Here is a 24,640-nt window from a genome sequence, read left to right as displayed (position 1 = left end):
ATTATTATACAGTAAACTCTCTATAAAACTTGTTACTCAATCATGCTAGGCATAAATTTTTTTTAATTAATGAAAATCAGAATAGTCACCAAATCATTTGTGAAACATAAAAGAGGAAGGTGATACTCAAAAGTAAAGATCAATGATTGCAGGCTTCTGTTTCTAAAATCTTAGAATAAACGATCCCAGAAAAAATAAAATTGTTAGGTTTAGATTAGTTTAAAGCAATATATTCGATAGGTAAAAAAAAAATATGCAGCCTCAATGCTTCTTGTTTTGAAATATATGCCGGGGTAAAATCAGATCTTCACATAATAGTGAAATCCAAAAAAAAAAAAAATTATAGATTAACTTTGTCTGCTTTGGAAGATCAGAAAAATTGATGTGATTTCTAGTATTAGTCAGATACACGCTATAAAGATCCAGTAGCACAGTACATTTTTAACATGTTTTCAGTAAGTCATGCTTCATAAGAATAATGTAACATAAAAGATATCTTACTATCTCTTTATATAGTTTTTTAAACGAATATAAAATGAAATATCTTTGTTTTCTGGCATAGATTTAAGAAGGCAAATATGTTGGAAGATTGGAAGGAATTAATCATTCATCCACATTCCCCTGTAGATTCTAAACTGATTAAAAATAGATAGAGGAGCAGAACCAATTAAGAATAGACACAACCTGTGCAACCATACGTGGTGTTTCTACACAGGAGCCAGAGGGGAATTAAAATACAGTGTCTGATTTACTAATCATGTTCTCTGATTAACATGTGATCCAGTAGCAAAAATGGGTTGCTTCCAAATACTATCCGAACTTGGAGTTTCTGACTACCTTGCTTTAGCAAATTTGAAGAAGGGAGAAACCAAAGAGCTTTGGAGAAAAGGACAGAACTTTTTTAGCTTCTCACTAGGGAGGCAAAAGTGACTAGCATTATGTTGAGGAAGAATTCAGGAAAGAGAATAATGAAAATGTCTTTTAGCAACCTTATTATAAATGGCATAAAAATATAACTTTCCTAAAATCACTTTACCAGAGAAACTATATAGTATAAAACTGTCATGTTGCAGCACAGGCTGAATTTAAATCCTAGCCTAGTACTCATTGTGTCATGATTTTCTCATCTATTGAAAAATAGGGATCAGTGTCCTTTGGCTAAATACCTAGGAGTGGAGTTGCTGGATCATGTGGAGCAAGAATTTAGAAAACCTAAATAAGGGACCAGGAAAAAACCTAATTATAATAAAGTAAAAATTAAAATCAACAAGCAACTGTAAACCCTTGACACACTATGGGGGGGTGGGGAGAAGGGAGTAGGATCAAAACAAGGGGGTGGGAATTTTTTTTAAATATTTATTTATTCTTATTCTTGTTTTTATTTATACAATAGCTGGGGTACAGGCCAGAGACACAGGAGGGTGAGAAGTTTCACCAGAGACAGAGTGGGGAACAGAACAGGCAGAAGAACTAAAAGCACTGCTGAGGGGAGTAGCGGGCAGACAGGAGAGGTCTGCTGCACCATGTGGGAATCTCCCTGGCTGGCCGGGAACCAAACCAGCGCTGCAGAGGCTGAGGACAGCTTCACAGTGCTGTGCTCAACCCGGTGCACCACTAGGGAGGCCTGAGTGGTGGGAATTGCATGGGGACTATAACCAAAATGAAAATGCATACATTGTGCAAAGATGAAAAATGATGTAAAAAATGTATAAAATAAAAATAATAGGGATCATTACGCTATTGTTATCAAAGTCAAAAACTCTCAATTGTGAGACATAATTTTAAATGTCATCAAGAAGAAAAACCACTGACAATTAAAATACGACACAAAGCCCTCTTCAGGCAATGAATTTCTATTTTGTGTGCTTATTGAAAAAACTCTTTTAGAATTGATTATGCATAGGTGTTTTTAATCATAGACCACTCTCCTGTGTATATTAAAATGAAAATTAAAGATAAATTGGCTTTGATATTCCTAAGACGTCTTAATTTTCAGATTCAAAATTTTCTGGATTAGTTCTGAAATCAAATTCATCAATATCTGAGTTTTTTCTTAGAGCTATAATCTCATATAGGTACAGTATTTTTTTTAAAGATTTATTTATTTATGCATACAAGAACTGGGGTACAGGCCAGAGGTGCGGGGGATGAGAGAATTCACCAGAACAGAGTGGGGCACAGAACAGGCAGAATGACTGAAAAACACTGCTGAGGGGAACAGCGGGCAAGTCAGGAGAGGTCTGCTAAGCCATGTGGGCCACTACCTGGCCAGCTGGGGATCGAACTCATGATGCAGTGGCTGCGGAGAGTTTCATAGGTTGTGTTTTATCCCCTTGCACCACCAGGGAGGCCCAGGTAAAGAATTTCTTAAGCAAAATCTATAAGCCCACTAAAAGTCATTGGTACTACCCTCCTATATTGGCCTCCCAGTTATAGATCCAACCTCTTTTACACTGGTTTGAGGAAAGCTGCAAAGCATGTGTGATGCTCTATCTCCCTACTACCAACTAATAATTACACAGCTCTTAGGAGGTAAAAAGTACTTCATTTGCTGTTTCTTGGATATCCTGACACCTATCTTGAATGTTTGTAAGCTGGTGATTTTGATGATCTAAAATATGCAGGTAATAACCAATACCATCTCAACTCTGCCTCATAGATGGATTGTAGAAGTCATCCATTGTAAGACATATCTTATGTTTAGAACTGTTAAAATATGAAAATGTACATCATAGAATTGATGGGAAATAGTAGAGATGTTATGTGGATTTTAAGTGAGTTCAGTCACCTAAGAATTTGGAGGAATAGTTGACATGTTCTAAGCAAGTACCAGATGTGGTCAGTTACTACTACTCTTAATTAATCTAGTGCAGATGGGTTAATGAGTTTAGGGAAATGAAAATCCCCAAGTCTTACATTTTTGTCTCCCTAAAAATGAACACAGTTCTTTGGAACGTTAAGCACTAAACAAACCTCCCAATCAATAGCTTCTCTTATGTTGAAGATTAAACCAGAGTTTCTGTGAAAACAAATATATTGTGCATCAACATTTGTGTTAAAACAAGTCCCACTTAAAGTATCTGTGGAATACTGATGACAATGATGAAAGTGTGAATTTTATAAAATACAAAATGATCTTTATTCCTTAATATTCTCTACAGATCAACTCAAAGGAAAAAAAGAAAAAATATATACAACTGTTTTTTCACAACACTAATGCTTACTCATTTATGACCTCCTAGAAGAAGGGTATGTGAACATGTTGTTTAGTGGGTCAGTTGTTTCAGTTTTGCCAAAGAAGAGATGATGATTCCCTATCTATGGCGACCTATGGCCCAGGACCAGAAAGGCATACTACATTATACTTATAGCTGGCAGCTGACGTTTGCCCTTATTCATAACAGCATTTTGAATAATATAAGCTCATCCTTTCATAAAACTAAAGACCCCACCTGAAAACAGACTCCTGAGGTTTGTTTTCATTTCATAAATTCTCCCTCTATTTACAATCCAGTACATTTAAATTCACATCAATGCAACAGTGAAGAATCACTGCCACCTATAGACACAGACTGGATTAGAGAAACAGTTCAATACTTAAGAAAAATGAGAAGGATCCAAAATTTAAATTAGAAATATTTTGTTAAAACAGCATCTTTGAAAAGAGAAATGGAAGCTCATAATGGAACAATCTTTCACAGACAAACCTTTCTCTGTTTCTTTACTGCTCGATCAAATCATTTATCCAAGGAGACAACAGTGTTACCTGTGAGATGCATGAGGTATATTTATGTATGTGTAATATACTGAAGTTGCAAAATACTAATTTTCAACACAGTTGGAAACATGTAGAAATAATGTATGTGGCTTCCTAGTTTGTTTTCTAAGAGCAGCTTGCTAAAATGTAAAAGCAACTGTGATTATACAATAAACATGAGTCTTCTTTCCCCCCTAACATAAGCAAAGAAAAAGTGAAGTGTTGTTATTGCTGAAAGAAAAGAACATACACAAAGTAAAAATTCAACACTAAATCTCTACTGAAGTATTTCCTTATTTATCAAAAAAGAAATGTTCCCATATATCTCCCACAAATGCACGTTTTCAGCAAATCAGCCAGATGTCCAAACAATGAAATAACATCTGTGAAAAAGCCTGTGCTTATGGTATTTCTGACATACCCATGCCAAAAAGTGGCCTTGGTAAGATTCCTCTTTCTTATGCACTCAAGTCAGATTTCCAGATAAGAGTGATTCGGTTACACTTGGATTTCACCACAAATGCCATGGATTTATCCACACCAATTCACACTTTGTTAATGCCAACATTCTTTGGTCTTAACCTGGGCATTTAATCCCACTTTCCTGCTTTAGGACTCTTTTGATCTGGGAAGGTTGGCCTAGAAACAAAGAACAGTTTTGGTAAAAACTGAGTGGATGGAACTGCTGATGCATTCATTACCCCTCAGACAATGAAACTATTTCTCCAAGAATTGTTTTGATAACAAGTTGGCATGTCCACACATTCATTTCCATGAAGATTTGCATGATTGTGTTTTAACCTGATTAGAATGTCTTCATGATATACTCTCTGCATAGCATACACACCACATGCCCTTTGCTTTCTCACTATCAATCACAGAAGTGAAAGACAGTCATCCTCAAATTTAAATGGAGTAAATACTGAATTCTTAAATTATAAACTATATGAAAGTACAGCAAAACATAAATTAGTGTCATTAAACACTATGAATGAATAATAAATTTCTAACAAAAGTTACATTTAAGATAATCTATTCTATCAAAGATAATCAGGGTACTATTAATATATATTAAAAAGATGAAAGACTGGGCCTCCCTGGTGGCACAAGGAGTTGAGCACAGCACTGTGAAGCTGTCCACAGCCTCTGCAATGTGAGTTCGATCCCCGGTCGGCCAGGGAGCGGCCCACATGGCACAGCAGACCTCTCCTGACTCTCCTGCTGCTCCCCTCAGCAGTGTACTTTGGCCTATCTGCCTGTTCTGTTCCCCACTCTGTCTCTGGTGGATCCTCTCACTTCCCACACCTCTGGCCTGTACCCCAGTTCTTGTAATTATAAATAAATAAATCTTTCAAAAAAATAAGATGAAAGACCAATTATGCTTTTAAAAGACTGTACCAAGATCATATGATCAAGGCCAGTAATGGCATCTGACTCCATTTGATACTGAAAGTAGTTCCGGCTAAAGCCTTGTTTATTGTTCACCTTGTTGTTCACCTTCAGTGAGTCCCTGGAAGAAGAAATGATCTGAAGTGTCACCCCATGAGCTCACACTTATGGTCACAAATTTCTATAAGACACTGTTTCCGATCTATGTTTTATCTTGGAATCCCCAGACCTTGACGAATTCTACCATATTATTTCAAATTGTTCATCTTGGTTCTCTCTTATACCCACAGTACAACACAGGAAATAAGAACTCCTGACACAAAAGGGAAAAGAATTATCCTTTATGTTCTTCACCACATTTCCCGCTTAAGCCAAAATTTGCTTCTGAGTTACTCAAGATCACTCAAGAGAGGCAGAGAATTTGTGTGAATTTATTGGTAGAGTGCTGTGCACACTATCAGAAGAAAGCAAAATTATATGCAAATATTTTATAGGACTTGTCATTCCCATTTAATGAATTAGGAAATGGAAGATGATGCAGACTAAGTGGCTTGATGAAGAGCAGACACAAGTCTGGGAAAAGTAGGGACTTGAAGCCAGGTTCGGCTATGCTGTTCATCTTATATTTTTACTCACAAGTGAGGACAGAGTCAGGCTACTACACCAATAAACCTACAAAATTCACTAGTCCCTAGAAAAGTCCCTATTCTGCTATAATCTAGTATTTGTCTGGATTATCTATTATCAGACTCACATCCAGATACAGAAAATTAATAAGGACATTACTTCTGTTCTTATGGAAAATAAACAATGTAAATCTATTGCCTAAAATTATAGAAAGCTATCATCAGCCTTGGAATAAGTCAAAGGCATCACAGGTAAAAATTATATTTAGCATATTGATAGTTCAGTGTGCAGTATACACTGTACAAATAAAAAATATAGAGGGTATACTTGTACTCTGAAAGACTTTAAATCAAAGATTAGCACCTGTCCCTCTTAGATAAACTTGGTTAAACAAGCCTGATTATCTTATATTTAATCAACAAACCAAAATGATTTGAAATAGCAATATCATAAAGCTTTGTTGAACTAGTGTTAAATCCATTTTGTCTTAAGTAATGAAGCATACACAGCTTTTTGTTTGCAGTAAAACATAATAAATAGTCAAATTTGAACATCACACTTAAAATGTATGTGAGTGACTTTGAAGTATACTTGAATAGAATGCCAGAGTTAGAAGAAATGATACAGGTAGATTTCAGAATGCAAGAGTATATAAAAGGGAAATGGAATCTCTGTTTTTGTGTGATTGCTCCCCAAAACTGGCTTCAAATTTTGTAAGTGGAAGACAGAGTAAATCAAGTAGGACCTTTTTTTCTAAACCAAAGTATTTTTATATAACTTCTGAAAGTTATTTTTATATAACTTGAGTTGTATATTTGAGCTGAATTTCACAAAATTAGAAAAGGTAGAAGTAAAAAACTATAGAAACTGGAATCATCAAATATATAATTTAGTAATAATACAAATGTGATGATATTGGACAAGTTACTAAATATTAACATGCAAACCAATTCATTGTGGGCAATTCAGTTTGAATCATCTGACAACAAAACTACCTTGAACATATGTTCAATGATGGCACAGAAATGAAATGATTGCCATTTTTAGAAATGAAAACACATCTGTGGAAACTCAAATATCTGCCCTGAACTGTAAATTGTAATAATGAGAGCATTAAACTTCTAGGCAATTGTAACATCTGCAATATTTCCAGCATTAGTATAAAGATAGATCCATAGAGGTCAATATACATTTGTTAAAATGATAAATATTTAGCAACCTATAGATAGGAAAATGTAAGCTATACGTTTCAAAAGCAGGGTGGAAAATCCCAAAGTACAAACAATGTTTATACGGTATCAAAATGAAATCTATGGAGGAGCAGTTGATGTTTGAATAATATTTTCACATCAATTTGATCAACCATATTTCTAAGCAACATGTAATACAAAGTCCTGTCATGTCTCAGAATTAATAGCCCAGGGTTCTTAATTCTTACTTAGGTTGACAAATTAGTGTTCCTTATGGCACCAGTCATACTTGATCATAAGTAGCATCTCTACATGTGACTCTCCTTCCATCAAACTGCATCTAAGTTTGTTGAACACAAAATGCCAAAAGGTCTATATGTGCAATGAATCAAATGTTCTCCATTAATGAGCAAAATGTTTCATGTGTGGAAAATGATTCTCCAGCTTCCAGTGGCTTCATACAAATATAAAGCCACTGTTGCAAAGTTATTGTATTTCCAGGGTAAATGACTGCTATCTAATATTTTTGGAAGTAGCACTAAGTTGTTTTCAAGTCATTGGGCCTGGAGGCACTGAAATGTCACAGATTTTGCATATATATATATATATATGTATATATATATATATAAAATGATACATACAACACACACATTTCCTGGCATCATCACACTCTTATTTTTCTTAGCTTTCTTAACCTGAAGATCTATCAAGAAAATAATGTCACACTGAATTAATAAACATTATTTGAATGAAAGTCTCTTAACATGCTTTGTCTTTTAGTTATGCTAAGTATTCTAAACAATATAAACAATATAAAGTTTCTATTATATTCTTTAGAGTATAAAAAATTGTTAACAGATGGCATAGTAGTCAAAGAACAAAGTACATACTTTAAATCCCAATAATTGATTGTAAAGTCATTGATTAGTAAAATCAATTTTATATTACCAGTTGGATCATGTACAAAATGGGCATAATTGTGTCAATTGCATTATGAAGATAAAATATTTATGTAAAATACAAAACTTAGTGTTCAGCACATGGTAGATGCTAAATAGACAAGATTTTATTATTTCTTTTCCCCATCAGACACATCTGCATTTTAGTATTAATTGATAATGAAATAAGGGAAAAGTCCCTTCTTTAAAGGCCTTTTCTGTTTAAATACACAGTGATTAGTTTAGGACCAAGGAGGACTGATCAGTTTATAACCCTGAAACCAAGAAACCATGGTGGATTTTACATTCAATAACCTAGTAGGAGATACATTTGACATAAACTGAAAATTCTTTTCCAGGTAAAATGTTCAATAAGCTGTGTTGCCCAAAGTTCTTAGTTCTAGTCCTCATCCAATCTTTTGCTTCTTTCTTGGCATAGATACCTCAGCATGGATAGAGGTGGGATGAAATATTAAATCTAATTTTCTTTAACTAAATCAGCTTCCTTTGATAGTGACAGAAGACAATTTCAATTAGATGGAAAACCAAGAGCACAGATTAGGATGGCTGACTCACCCTACTATTCAAGTCACTTAAGGTAAATATATTTCTGCGGAGAAAGACACTTCTGGTCCCGTCATATTAGAATTTCTGTGAGAAATACAGACCTTTTTGGGTACTGATCTCACCTTGAAAATCAAGATATTTCCAGAATAACTGTCTGTAATCCATAGCCTCTTCTATGGTGCCCAACTCTCAGTCCTTATTTCTATGGCTTGATCTAGAAATATTCAATTCACTAACTCCACAAAGGGCTTCAGAAGAACCAAAAGTAAACTATGATTGGAATATCATCTTAGCAATATTCTTCACTATAGTATTTATTTAAAAAATTGATAATTCATGTACAGAATTATTTCTAATTCTCTTTATTAAGTAATGAAACAAAATTATTTATTGACCTTTTACATAAGAGTTCTCTATACCCAACTATTATAGCTCTAATGAAAAATAACTTTGAGAAAAAGAAACTATGCCTTTAACAAGTAACACCACACCAAAAAATTTTCAATTTTGTTGAATAAAAGTGGTCACTTATATTCTTATAGTAGAATATAGTCAAATTACTTTTGACTATAGATATCAGTTCATAGATATCAGTTTCATAGATATCAGTTCATCAATTAAGTACCAGGAACCAAGACTTAAGCAAAGTCCTCTCACTCATAGCAGGAATCTAGAAAACTTAAATAAGGGACCAGGAAAATGAATATAAGAAAGTGAATATCAAAATCAACAAAAAACTATGAACCAGAGACACTTTTTGGGGGGTGGGGGGCGGGAGGGGAAGGATTGGGGTCAGAATGGGGCGTTTGCAATTGTATGGGGGAATATAAAAATAAAATTTATTATAAAAAAAAATAAAAAAATAAAGGACTTTGAAGATCCTTTTTAAAGGTAGTTCAATCTCTGAGGTAAAACCCATATCCTAGTTTCAAGCATTGGAATTAATGGTATTCCTCAAAATACTTCATTTGGCTTCATAAGACTGCAAAATTATATTAATAGTATTTTCCTTTATATAAATACCAAAACTTACTTTTGAACTACAAAAAAGGCTACTGTATCATAAGTTTTAATTATATATGTATATATAATTTGTATATGTGTATTTGTTCAATCGTATTTGCACGCTGGCATGCATTTATTTATATGTATACATAATATATATCTATATGTACATCTACACATATAAAGTATGTATAATACATGTACATACACACTATGCCATTTATCATAGCAGTAGATTTGGGGGAAAAAAGTTGAAAACCGGACCATTTCAGAGTTGAGTGTGTAATTGTGGAAGTGTGACTTAACTTCACATTGAATCACTGCAGAATAGCCGACATTCCAGCTTGATTGAAAGGCTGAAGAGGTTTACGTAAGTAGTTGGATCTCAAACTTGGATTCCTGACTTAGCTCACAATGGTAGCACGTAATCCTGAAGCAACTTTGTGGCTGCTGACATGATGAAGCGTGATAAAGCACTCGCAGCCCCTCCAGGCTGTCTGACATAGCACAAAGCGGGAGACTGTTGTGAAAAACTGAGCGTAGACAGTATCTTCTTCTTACATGCCTTAGCTCCTTGGGGCCTAAAATCAGATTACGCTTGATCCAGTTGGACAAACGCCCAATGTGCACTGAACATAATTTCATTTGTTAAGGGTTTTTCTGAGACAGGAACAAGACAAAGAAGAAAAGTATTGAGATTGTTTAAAAACTAAATTTAAAGGAATTACATGGATACCCTTAAATAACAGAAATTGGGATGAGGAAAGCTCGGGTCTTCAAGCACCACTTGGGCCACATTCCTGTATCAGTGTCTCAGCCGTGCCGGATTGGAGCAGAGTGATTTCAAGGCACAGCCCAGTTAGGCCCTTTCTGGCAAGACCACTGAAATTATAGTCAGGTTTTCAGCTTTGATGTTATTTATGCTTTGGATCACTGAACTCAGACAGGTAACCAAGCTGCTCATTTTATAGGCTGATGAACATGGCATAAACAGTTCTGATTTCAAGTCCCTAATGTATGGGAGAAATATTGATGAATAACCTGTGATAGAAAGATCTTCAAATACTATTACTAATCATTTCATCACCCAGTCCAATGTTGGAATCGGAATTTTTAGTGAAAATCTTAGTGGCTTCTTCTAATTGAATCCATTGCATTTTAAACACTGTCTAGTTGGCTAAATTTACTATTATATATATCATGGAAACATTAAATATGAAGAATGTTATGTGGATTTTCTTTGCTACCTGTATGTATACATATGCAAAGTGTAGAGCAGAAAGATCCATAATAGGGTGGTCCCCAGGGAAAGGTGAGGTTCCAGGTTCCCTGCCCCACCCAAGGAAGGAGCTGAGCAGGGAGAAGCTAATGAGGAGACTGGAGTAGGAAGGAAGATGGAGAGCAAGAAGGAGACCTGAAGGAGGCACATGCAGCAGAGAGACATGTGAGGAACATGCACTTGGTTCTTAGTCTTGGACGAGTTGAAACAGATGTGGGTGAGAGACCCGTGGGGAGGTGAACAATGGCAGTTTTCATCATGATTTTGATTTTGCTCTTTTCCTTCCAGACTCCTCTGGCCCCTTCTGCCCCTTTCCTATAGGTTCCCACCAGGAGGTACCTTAGACTTGGGGCAGACTTTTGGGCCTCAGTTGCCCTGCTTTGGGCCAACCCTGTTTGGCTGGACATCTACCCATGAGGGGATGGGTAACTTCGGGTGCTTGATTTGGAAACTATATTCTTTGTCTTCTTTCTATTGCACACTAATTGTATTAATGTTCCTTTCCATTATAGTTCTTAGGCACTAGAGTATGTTTTATCTTGATGGGGTGGATTGCAGAACCTATTTATGTGGTCAGTTTTGGGGGTTCTGGGGTGCCCCACACCCTGCCCTATAACAGATCCAGCTACCAACTGCAAGTCAGGAGTCCCAGTGAGGGAAGCTGGGAATGGCAGTGCATACCAATCAGTAGAGGCAGCAGCCACAGACCCCGCCCACTGCTTCTTCTGCAGTTGTGCAGTCACCAATGAGGACCTAATGCACCAGTCACTGGTTAGAACACACTTTACTCATAGAAAAGAAGAAACACAGCAAGACTAATATCTTCTCTGTGTGGTCTTCTATGGCCAACGGGCTCTCCTAACCTCAATATAGGGTGCTCCCCCTCCTGCTGCCAGAGAAGAAGTATATTTGCCCCTGATGTAAAGGGCCACATGAGACATACACTTAGTTAATACAAGGACTTTCAGGGCATCCCCAGAAATGATCCACTTAAAAAGAAGAACTGCCACCAAGCAGCAGCTCAGCACCCAGCTTCCGTAAGTGGAAATGCTGTAGACCCAAGAGGCTTAATATTCCTACAATGGAATATTTTTCCATGAATAGAATGAAACACTGTTTCAAGCTACAGCATGGATGAATTTTGAAAAAAAAATATAATCCAAGTAAAAGAAACCAGACAAAAAATCATTTATTGCATGATTCTATTTCTAGTAAAATCCAGAACAGGCAAATGTATAGAGATCAGTGTTAGCAGGGATTGAGAAGAGCGGATAATGGGGGATTACTGCTATCCAGGCTTCTTGGACTGGATGGAATCTGCATTTGATGGTGATAGATGCACATCTTTGCTAAAATACAAATATCACTGAATTGTTCAATTTTAAAGTAAATTATATCTGTCAAATAATGGTTACTTTTTTTTTCAATGGTGGCAATGAAGTAACAGTCGTTTACTTTTATTGAGCACATACTATGTGCCAATCAGTATACTAATACTTTCTTTACATTGATTGCCTCATTTAATTTGAAAATGACTTTACATGATAGGCATCGTTTTAATCCCCATTTATATGTTAGGGATCTATGTTTTAGAGAGATTAAGAAACATTCCCAGGGCCAATTAGGTAGCAAGTAGTAGAAGCACTGTTCGAACCTGGGCAGTTGATTCTAAAATCCATTCTAAAATCCATCTCGGGTAGTAGAACTTTGGGAAGGTGTGAAATATGGTAGTTGATTATTTTCGTATATATGTGTGTTCTAGTCATGGTAGTAAATAGGAGGAATAAAGCTGCCAGGTGTTCAGCTGCAGCTCCTTTTCTGTTGGCTTAAAATAACTCTGAATGTAGACCTTATCAGACAAGTCAACATTTTAAAGTGCTAAACATTTCCATAAACACCTGGAGTTGGAGGTGGCAGCGGGGAAATAGGCCAGTAAGAATTATAAAGGGTTAGGCCCATTCCAAGGTAAACAGACCTTAAAATATAGAGAAGTCCAAATCAAAATAGGTCAGCCTGCCTACAAGTAGCCTTTTAAATATTTTCAAGCTGATTATGAAATTTTTTTGCTTAGTAAACAAATCAAAAATAAAATTACAAAGTTAAAAAAGAAAAAGAGAGAACTTTTTTGCTAAACCTAGGAAGTCTGTAATCCAGAAACTAAAAAGAGACCAAATGTCATTTATTGTACATGGAACATAGGCAGGACTAATTAGTGATAATGATAAAAGGGAAGACATCCTACTTACATATGCTAATATAAAATTTAAGATAAAATATTGAGTAGACAACATAACAGTGTAATTCTAAACCATGTCCATAATAGTTCATTAATTCCAACATGAACCGTTGTTGAATCTGATAAGCTTATTTTCAATCCTCTACAAAATCTCAGAATTGATTATTTACATCCATTTATAAAGACGTATTTGTATGCACATCTCCTCATTAAATATCTGTCAAAAAGGAAGAACAAAAAGTCTACAGGTTGGTTAGGGAAATGAATTAGCTAAGTCTTGTGCTACTAATTTGGCAACAAACCCTTAGTTATTTGGCCAGTGGGCAGTCATGTGCCAGGCAATCAACAAATTTCTGGGCCTCTATTATTGTGCCATTAAGAAAATTCTAATTACTGCACTTGGCAATCTTTTGTTTATGTGCTTCCAACCCTGGTACACATAGAACATGAATTTCTAGTGTCCTCTTAGGAGATTACAAGTGAAGTATTGTCATCTTGACTTAGTGTTAATGTCTAGGTACACTCTTCCTGAATTAACAAAATTCAGATTAAAGATGGCAATCAGGACATTTTCCTTAGCATCCTTATAAAATATAGGTGGCATGGTAATTGTACCATGGAAAGGATACTAAATTAGATCTAGGGTCATTTCTGATATATGAGAGTTTAACCTTCCAGGCAGTCTGGTTTCCTACTATCTGATCACTAATAAATTAAACAATGAGCCTCAATGCCTATAACTAATATTAACGATCCAACCACGTACATTATAATTATTTAGTTAAAAGTTTTGGCAGAGGGAAAACTGACTTTTAAACTCTCTTATATGTGTCTCAAAGCAATCAGTTTTTGAGAGGTATTGTCATTCATGCAATTTCTTAAGCAGAAAAGAATCTGGAAAATGGATAACACAGGTCTCTTTCCTATCAACACTATGTTCCTAAATGTCCTTTATTTTTCATCTTCATCACAACAAAATATTTGCTAACATTGAGGTAAGGTCTGAAAAGCTCACAATGATAACAATTTTATAATTAAAAATAATATGATGGGGCCTCCCTGGCGGCGGCGCAGCGGTTGAGCACCGGGTTGCGAAGCTGCCCGCAGCCTCTGCAGCGCCGGTTCGATCCCCGGCTGCTCCCCGGCCACCTGAGGAGGGTCCCACATGGCGCGCAGACCCCTCCTGCCGCCCGCTGCTCCCCTCAGCAGTGTACTTCGGTCCTTCTGCCTGCTCTGCTCCCCGCTCTGGCTCTGGTGAATTCTCTCACCCTCCCGCGCTTCTGACTGTACCCAGTGCATGTATAAACAAAACAAACAAACAAATAAATAAATAAAAAACATGCCTCTAAAAAAAAAATAATAATAATAATATGATGAAGTACTCTATTGTTCATTCCCCCTCAAAATTCAAGTTTTTAATAGATAGAAGGCAAGAAAAAATAGGAAGAAGGAAAACTTTGGTTGATGGTTGTTCTTTCTAATACACATTATAGGGTAAACCATCCAATGCACAGTTATATCCTTATCCCTTTCTGAGGAAATGCTTTTCACAACCACAATTTTGGCAGACATATCCCTGTTCTGGAGATCAGGAGTAAAACAAATGTTTATTGTTATACTCTGTCTGGCCAAGAAAATTATCATAGCAGAAAATATCTCCTTTCAGTAAACATTTTATTCATGGACTAAAAATGTATGTTGCACTATTTCCAGAAATAATGCTCTGAACAAGTAAAACATTAGTTGGGGACAACAATGTGGTCACAGATGTGAGACTGTAAGAAAAAGGAATTGAATACACTCTAAAGCAGGGCCCTCACACATGTATAAAAATTCTTTTATGGCTTAAGGGAACAGTGATTATGTTATGCTGATAATTTTGTGATGCCAAATTTAAGAAAGCAAAAATTTTCAACTGAAATCTCTGGGCATATTATTATATTTATTAGAATATCTACCTACCCTACCTACCTATCTTATCTACCTACTTATTTCTGTGAATAGGAGGTAAAAGAAGAAAGCTTGACTGATGCAAAATCCTGTTCCTTTAAAAAATATGAGAAGATATCAACAGAAAAACAAAACAACACATGTTAATCATTTAGGGTGTACTCTCTTTGCTCAGCTGTAATATATGTATTTTTAAATTTCTCTGGGTTTTCTTATCAGTGTTTTTATAAAACAGTGAAATTTTATGATAGCATTTTTTTGTGTAACAGAGACTATGAATCAAAGACATAACCTCTAAATGCTGTAACATTGAAAACTCACAATTCCAAAAAAAGTTTACTAGTACACTAAGCACACATCATAATCTATAATCCTGCACTGTGAAATAATTCTGAACTATAGAATTATTTAATAAGGATAAGTAAGCACTTTCTGATCTCAGCCTCTAAAAATGGTAGAGAATGGCTAAAAATAAATAAACTAAGTATTTTACCCAGATCACTAAATCAATTCATAGTTAAGCATATATGCTACTAACCACCAGTTTTTTATATATTCTCAACAACAGTCTGTAGTAAACTTAGAATTACACTTACAATGAAATAGCATTATCAAGCATTCATATTAATTTACTATTCTTTGCATTTTATCTTGACTTAGTTTAGCACTCAGTCTGAGAGACTACTTTTAAGATTAAAATTTTACATTTTTCATTTTTCTTAAAACAGAAGTATCCTCTTTGGCACCATGTGAAGGAATGTTTTTAGGAAAAGGTGGTTAACAGGTACATATTTCTTAAAATAGCACATATTTCAGTTTTAATGTTTGGGTTTTTCTTGGTTTAACAACATAAAAAGTGAAACAAAAAAAATAACATAGAAGCAAGGCAGTGGTCAAAAATTGGCTGAGCTGATGAAATGTCTTGAATCAATTGGTAAGAAAAAGACGATATGTAAGAAATAGATGAAAGAAGTTTTATATCTCATACATGCCTATTCTAATTTATTATCAAATTTTAAAAATTAAAGAAATTTACTATTACTCTATTAAATGGAACTTAGATGAAGCAGGTATCACAAATGCAAATATCATTTTTTTCACTAAAAGAATTTTTTTGTTCAACCAGGGTGAAACAATATGTATTTGCATTGATCTGCCTCTGCTATGTTTTAATGTGAAACATGTTCAATTGTATTTTGTTTAATATTTCAAAAGAAAATTCTTAGCCATGCTGCAAAAAAATAAATAAATTTAAAACACTGTTGAATATTGTTCCCAAGCAAACGTTTCCTTCAAACCCCAGTTTTGCAACACAGCTCATTATTGCATGTCCTCTGAATTGATTTTATTCTGCAGAAATTCACTGAATTGTTTTCAATATATTCTTTACTGTTATTTCTATGCAGATCTGTAATATTGGAAAACTAGCTGCATGATTTACTATTGTTTGTTTGGAATCTTTTTAAGAGAAAAGGCACTGCACTTGATCTTAATAAGGTCTTGTTTACAGAGAATTTAGCCTGAAGATACAACTGAGACTTTTTAGATTGCTTTAGTATTGAAAGAGGAAATACATAGGAATTTGCTTATATATTAATACCTACTTCTTATAATACCAGGAAAAGTTAATTGCCAAAAAATTATTTTAAAATCGCAATTTGCTACTCACTTTCCAAACCTTCCTTTTGTGTCTAACTAAGAGAAATGATATAAAATAGATATGTAATATTAAGTTAGTGACAAGTTTGGTGCTACAAATAACAACTGAATTATATCAAGAATTCCATATGATATTAATAGCCATTATCATATATCTTCTTCTGAAAATATGTATAATTATTTTCAGGTGAGTTCCAATCAGATATGATATTGCCTCAAGCTAATTAGATAAAAAATCCTTCTTTTAGATGTAAGTAACTGTCATAAAAATAATAAGAGGAAATCGATCTTTCCTGTTAAGCTACTAGAGTTCCTAATCTTGCAAAATCTTATATAATTAATCATTTTTAAACTTTCCTTCAAATACTTAGTAATAACAGGACACCATGTTTTCTGAACCAAAAATTGGAGTATGTGCTCTGACAGCTCTTATTATACTGTGAGAAACCAATGACTAATATAAAGACAGTAAAGCCTATCAATTTATAGATGGGAAAGAGATGGAGAAAATTCTTATCCTCACTGTTATTTTTCCCATGTGATTCAAGCAGAAGATGTGCAAAGGATAATGTTTAATAGTACTGTGTTACAACCCTTGAAATAATATTTTCTTATTACAAACCTTTTTTTTTCCTAGCATCCATACACACAATTGGATTATTGGCCAGACAAAAGGTAAAGTGTCTCTTTGGATATATTCACACAAACTGGCACCTGAAGTTTCACTTTTTTTTTTTAACTTAACTAATACTTTATTTTACACAATTATGGCCTATTAACATTTTAATACTTGTATTAACCAAGCTTAAATTTTACTACTAATCGATTCCTTATTTTATATTACATTTTTCTTTTTTTAATATATTTTATTGAGAAAGATTGGTAAAATCCAGTTCCCTAAGAAATTTACAACACTGCCTTACTAATCAGGATTCCAACATAACTCCTGACAGTTATGTGAAATCAACGGTGGATTGTCATCTTTGAAAGCTTTGCTCTTTGGTTGACCCTGTAGTGATTTGCTTGGCCTTTTATTGCTGGAGAGAATAAGAGGGGTGACACTGCTGAGTTATTATAATAAGAACATTCGCCCTGGGACTGCTGTAGTCATGACCCATCCAAGAGGTTGTATTCTCTAGTTTAGCATTTGCCTTTTTTATTGTGATTTTCTTTTGTGCATAGTGATAATAAATAATACATTTCTCAACACAGCCGCCCTAGCCATGGAATTCTAAAGTCATTCACTATCAAACTCTCCCTTTGGAACTCTATGTGCAGAGCTGCTGGTTGAGACAGTCACATCCCCAATAGTCACAGATTATAGAAAGTTAGAAGTTTAAAATACCTTTGCTGTGTTGTAAAGCAAAGGATATACAGCAAAGCAAGAACAGCATAATTCAAACAGGGTATCTTTCTCAAGTAGTAAAAATTCCCAGCCCATTAAAATGACTAATAATATTGCTCTGTATTTATACAGTGTCTTCCTATAAAGGAGCTTAAAATGTTTTACTAACATTTTCTCATTAACTCTACCTCCATCTCCATGAAATATATGGTGAGAGTTGTTACAGCTATTTTTTCTTGCCTTACCTGTGGTTAATGGGATGTCTGGCATGGTGAGGCCATAAACCCAAGGTCATTCTGTGGGTTGGTGATTACAGGCCTTCCTTTTATTTGTTTTCCCCTCTACTCTATTATCTGTGATAATGTGTCCTTAATACAGGTGTTCAGTTCTCCTCTCCAATAGGTAAGGGTATATCTAAATGAGTATAAATTGGGCTAAGATTACATACTAGATTCATGATAGTGTTGATAAACATTTGTTAAGTTCTCAACTATGAACTAAATATTTTCACAATAGCTATCTGTAATTTCTCTGATTGGCAGTGGAGGAGAAATTACTGTGAAAAATAAAAGAAAGAAATCATTAATTCTTTGGACATTTTTGCTTTTAAGGGAATCAGAATCTAGGAAAACAGAGAAGCACTGAAAAGCACTAAAATCTGAATAAAATTTTTAACACACAAGGAATCCCCTCTCAACAGCCTACATCAGTATGGTAATATTTGAAATAAAAGTATTTATATTCTTATAAAAGTCACCTTAAAGTGGTCAACATTAAATTGGAAATTTTAATATTGACAAAAATAATTTCATAAATAAATGACTTTATAAAGCAGTTACATCCATTTGGCTATTATGGTGACTTTATATTCTTTCCTCTGAAATTCATTTTCTTACTGGATAGTTCAGTTGCAACAATGTTTTCCTATGTATCTGTGTCTTTATCATAAAATCCTTTACCCTAGGCATTTGGTGGTTATGCCATCCTTTTAAGGGCCTTTTTGAGTCCCCTACAAAAATGAAGGCCCTCCTACCAAGCCATGCACAAAGCATATTAACAGTAACTCATGCTAATTTTTGAAATACTCTGTTTGTCCTCCCTTGGACTGAGACATGTTGGAAAGTAAGGGAGCACAATTTTTTTCAATCACAGTTTCAGTGCCTGGTATATGATATTCACTCTAATTGTGAAGAATGAATGATTTAATCAATTTGTGTTGCTTCTACCATATCACAGTACCTTACTCCAGCTATTAAATGAGTCTATAGATAGATAAATGATACATGATGGAGGCATTCAAATGATCAATAAATATTTTGAAATAAACTTCAAAGGGCTGCTCTAACAGGCAGCCCTTAGTAAAAGAGAATTTGAGTAGAAGTGTTGGCTGTCAGCACCTATGAGTCATTAAGTCATGTGCAAATTCAGCTATTGACCTGTGCAGTAAAATGATTCTCTTGGGCTGTACGCTTTACTCACAATGAAGGAAGGTACAGCTGCTGGTTACAACACTTTGTTGATAATGTTGCTTATATAAGTCCATTTATATTTTATCTTCAAAAACAGCAGATGCTGAGGGCCTCCCTGGTGGCACAAGGGGTTAAGTACTGCACTATGAAGCTATTCGCAAACTCTGCAGCCTCTGCAGCACAAGTTCAATCCCCAGCCAGCCAGGGAGCTACCCACATGGCACAGCAGACCTCTCCTACCTCGTCCACTGCTCCCCTCAGAAGTGTGTTTCAGTACATATGCCTGTTCTGTTCCCCACTCTGTCTCTGGTGAGTCCACTCACCCTCTGTACCCCTGGCCTATACCCTGGTTCTTGTATGTATAAATAAATAAATCTTTAAAAAAAATATCAGATGCTATTTGGGGTATTTACCACTAAACAAATTATTAGCACAGGCTTTATAAACATTCTCTTTAACCAGCTCTCTCTCATGTCTCTAAATACAGGTAGGCCCATAAAATTCTGAAATTTTTAAAATCAATCTGAGCTTTTACACTAGTGAAACAATTTGGGTCTTCACAGTAGGTTAAATTCATGTTCTTCCAATCATAGATATATACTCACCCATATCCTCTTCTTTATCAGTCCCCATCATATTTGTAGCATCTTTGGGTCTCCTGTCATTGTCAGCCCTGATTCTATTACATGTATATTACATACATGTGCGCACTTATGCATATATAATCTTCTTTAGGATAGCACTGTATAATAATTACTCAACATGTACTTACTGTACTTATAAAAATGGTATATGCATGAGGGGAAAGTGATTATCAAAAGTCATATGACTCCAAAGAGGTAAAATATTTTCATCCTTTGTTCCCTTCATATAGGGTCCTTTAAAATTCCATTAAGGGAGAGAGTTGTTAAGTTCATACACTGTGATACCAATATCACATCTTCATAAATTGACAACTGAGGTAATTTAGTATAAAAATTTAGAAACATATCTTCATCCCAGTGAAAGTCATTCTCATTGATCTATCATTGGAGTTAAATCATGTCATTAATAATGTTTAAATTTTGACAAGCACTGTGCAAGAACTTTGCCCAGATAATTAACCCAGCTATTATTACATGCTATCAAACTCAAGGATCAGCATTCTGAAAGGTGGCACAAGGGATTAAACACAGCACTATGAAGCAATCTGAAACCTCTGCAGCAAGGGTTCGATCCCTGGCCGACCAGGGAGGAACCCATATGGTGCAGCAGACCTCTCCTGTCTCGCCCGCTGCTCCCCTCAGCAGTGTATTTCACTCAGTCTGCCTGTTCTGTTTCCCATTCTGTCTCTGGTGAATCCTCTCACCACCCTCATCTCTGGCCTGTACCCCAGCTCTTGTATGCATAAATAAATATTTTTTAAAGTACCTTTGAAGGCATTTTTTATATTCCTAAAACTTAGTGGCTTAAAACAGCAACAATTATTTCATGATGCCCCATGGCAGCATTAGGAATCAGAGGAAATCATCTGGCTTCTGATGCCTAAAGAATTATCACCAAGTAGTGATTGGCACTGGAGGGCCATGCAATTCCAGGGAATATTGTCAGGGTCACTCTGTAAGAAAAGCAAGTGAGTGGGAAAAATTGCTGGGGCCTTTGTTGGATAATATAATTTGTTATTTGGCCTCCGGTCAACACTAGCCTGAGCCAAAGGGGACTGCTCTAGTGTTCCCCACAATTTATTCTGTCTGGCTCTTTATCTCTGCTTCTGAAGTTTCTCTATTCCAAATTTTCTCACTTCAGCACTGAAGGTTCATTGGCCTTATTAACACCTGCTTATCTGGCTAGGGCATATGGATCTCTACATTCTGTATACACTATGGGGAAGTAGGAGTATTAACTCAGACCAGCAGATGTCCTTCTAATCCAAATGTAGGGTTTCTATTGTTAGCAGACAAAGAAGGTATCAAGACCCTGAAGCCTCACAATATCTCAAAACTATGTGGATTATTTCATAGTTTATGTCATAGAAGTGAACCTGAGATGTCAAGAAAGAAAAAAGCCCTGATACTTTGTCTCCTCATGCTTCCCTATATATGTTTACATTGATAAATAAGATTTAATATGTAGCTATTGAAACATATTAAAGCATATGTATAAATTCATTCAACATTGTGAATCCAACATCTACTATGTGCAAGTTTCTGTTATGTCCTTGTAAAGTATGCATTTTATTAGGAAAGACTGAAAGAAGTAAAAATACACATTAAATATCTAGTTAAGGTTGACAAAATCAAGAGGCACAATAGTAGTCTCCAGCCTTCCTACCCAAATAGATACACCAGTTGGATAAGCATCACTGATGGGCAAAAACACCTTTATGAGATCTCTGCAATCCAAGACAAATGATACAGCACCTCCAAAAGTATAAAAATAAGAAAAGCTATATTGAAAAAAAAGAATATTTCCATTTTACTCTCATCACTTCAACCCCAAGCTGGCTAGAACTTGCAGTGTGATATACCACACTAACAAACTGAAGGATAAAATTGATATGGTCATCTCAATAGATGCAGCAAAGGCACCTGACAAAAATCAGCATGTCCCCATGAAAAAACACTCAACATATTAGATACAGAAAGTATCACAAAAAAACTGAAACTATCTATGAAAAGCCAATGGCTAACATATTGAATAGCAAAACACTGAAAACTTTTCCTGTAGAAATTTGGGTAATAATAAATAGGTTTATAGCATGCATTGCAGTGATGGTTTATACTTATCTTCAAATTTATCAAGTTGTAAACATTAAGTTTACAACAGCAGACCTTAAGTACAGTTTTTTGAATGTCAATCATATTTCAATAAAATGGCATTTTCAAAGTATCTAACTAAATATCATGGGAAAAGATAAAGTGGTAGAACAGAACAAGGGGTGATTTTGGGTAGCGACTTAATGAAGTTATAAAGCAAGTCAGGTATAGAGCTGAGGAAGGAATTTCAGGCAGAGTGAAAGTCCTCAGCACAGAAACATATTTGTTCAGTTACTACAAAAAGGCCAGTTGTGAAGAGGTCAGAATAGTGGATGGAGAGAATGGTGAAGAGATGTTTCCAGAGAGAAAGAATCTGGGGTAATAGGATGTGAGCTGTGGAAGCCAGTTTAGAGACTGAGTTGTATTCAAGGAGGTATCGAATCATAGATATCTTTCTCAACTTGCCTCTTCCTCTCTAAATTGTTTCCAGGGTTTATCTACGCTGACATAAATAAATCAAGGTCATTCACTGTAAATCCTATTATTCTCTCTTAGACATGTGCTCCAATTTTCTATGTCATCCTCTAATTGATAGACATTTAGGTTCTCTGACTTTTCGCATCACTGAGTGGTTAATCATTCTGAAAATCTCTGCCATAAATCAAGAAGACTTAGTTGTTTTTTTTTTTTTTAAGATTTATTTATTTATGCATACAAGAACTGCGTACAGGCCAGAGGTGTGGGGGCTGAGAGGATTCACCAGAGACAGAGTGGGAAACAGAACAGGCAGATAACACACTGCTGAGGGGAGCAGCAGGCAAGTCAGGAAAGGTCTGCTGTGCCATGTGGGTAGCTCCCTGGCCACGGATTGAACTCCTGCAGCAGTGTTTGCAGATAGCTTCATAGGTTGTGTCTTACCCCTTGCGCCACCAGGGAGGGCCAAGAAGACTTGTTAGTTTAGTAAGATCAATGTGAAATGGCTTCTATAACTAGGTTTTGTGGTTTTAATTTGCCATATATTTTGCTCTGCTTTGATATTTCTCCTTTTCCTGCCTACTCTAGGGTAGATTGTTTTGCCTGAATTCCCATATTAGTTTTCTTTGATTTTAAATTAAAGCAGTATAATTTTAGGTTTACCCTTAATACTTAACATTTATGCTTACCTTTTCCAAAGCTAAGGTGATACACTACCTCAGTCATCTTCCCAAATAATGTAATTCCATAACTTTCCCACCGTCTATACTTTTGAAGTCAAACCTTTAATGTCCATCTTTTTAAAAAATTTCATCAAGCTTTTCAATAGTTTTTCTTTTTCCAATTAAGGCCTGTCTAGAAACAACAAATTTTGCCAATCTTTTATATCTACTTGTTCATTTGGGTTCTTTTTCATTGCTGAAATAGGTCTCTTAAGATAATTTTCAGTGAGCCACTATGAGCAGTTAATGCAGTCTTTTAATCCTGAAACTTTGTCTTACTTCAAAAGTATTGCACTGCCCCCTGACATTTACTAAGGCTAAAGAAAAGTCGACTCTCTTTTCCCTTGCAAGTTACGTGTGTTGTGCCTTTGTCTTTGCTGCTCGGCCTCTGCACTTCAGTGTCTTACTGGGAATTTGTTTTCAACCTGTGCTGCTTGGAGCTTGGTATAAACTGTCAATCTGAGCACTTAATGTCTCTTCAATTCTTGGAAAATTTCAACAAATTATCTTAGCATCTTCATCATTTTGCATCTTCATCATTTTCTGAATTCCCTACTTCTTTAACTTTTAATAAATGAAGACCAGATCTTGGCCTTCATTCCCCCATTTTATAAATTCTCTCTCATATTTTTATTTCTTTTTTCACTGATCTATATTCAGTGTTGTCATCATGTCTATATTCCAATTAATCAAGGCCTTAATGCATTACTTAGCTTTATACTCTCTAGTATTTAAAAATCTGGTGATTTTTCTAATTTAGAAAATCTATTTTTAATATAGTCTTTTTTTATTTAATGATTTCTTTCTCTTTGATCATTTCAAATACATTTGATTTAAATTCTCAGACATTTAATTCTTAGAGTATAAGCCTCCTATTTTAAAATTGGCTAACTCACTCAGAGAATTGGTTTCCTGGTATTTGTAAGTTTTTTTTTTTTTTAATAATGATCTGATGTGTATAATCAGAAGTGTCCTAGACGCTAGCCATTGTTCCTGTTAGAGTTATCAGCTTCTCAAAGAATCTGCAATAATTTCATGTTTCTCATGAGGAATTCCCTTACTACTTATATCATGGGAAATGAGGCTCAAGATCATTTCTTGGAATTTCAGTTTTGTGTTGGTGGCATCTGGGCTAATGGGCATTGATAGTTCTACTTCACAAGGAAGACAGTCTTTCAGAATTTTGACTTTCCATCAGGACCTCTGATCAAATAGATTTTGAATTTCACTTCCAATCCCATGATAATGATAAAACCTTAAACCTAGGTCTTTCACTGGTTCTAATATTCACATGAACC

This window comes from Talpa occidentalis, unplaced genomic scaffold (assembly GCF_014898055.3).
Source record: "Talpa occidentalis isolate TD23 unplaced genomic scaffold, MPIMG_talOcc4v2.1 talOcc4.4, whole genome shotgun sequence".
Classification (NCBI taxonomy): Eukaryota; Metazoa; Chordata; class Mammalia; order Eulipotyphla; family Talpidae; genus Talpa; species Talpa occidentalis.
Note: the sequence above shows the minus strand (reverse complement) of the source record.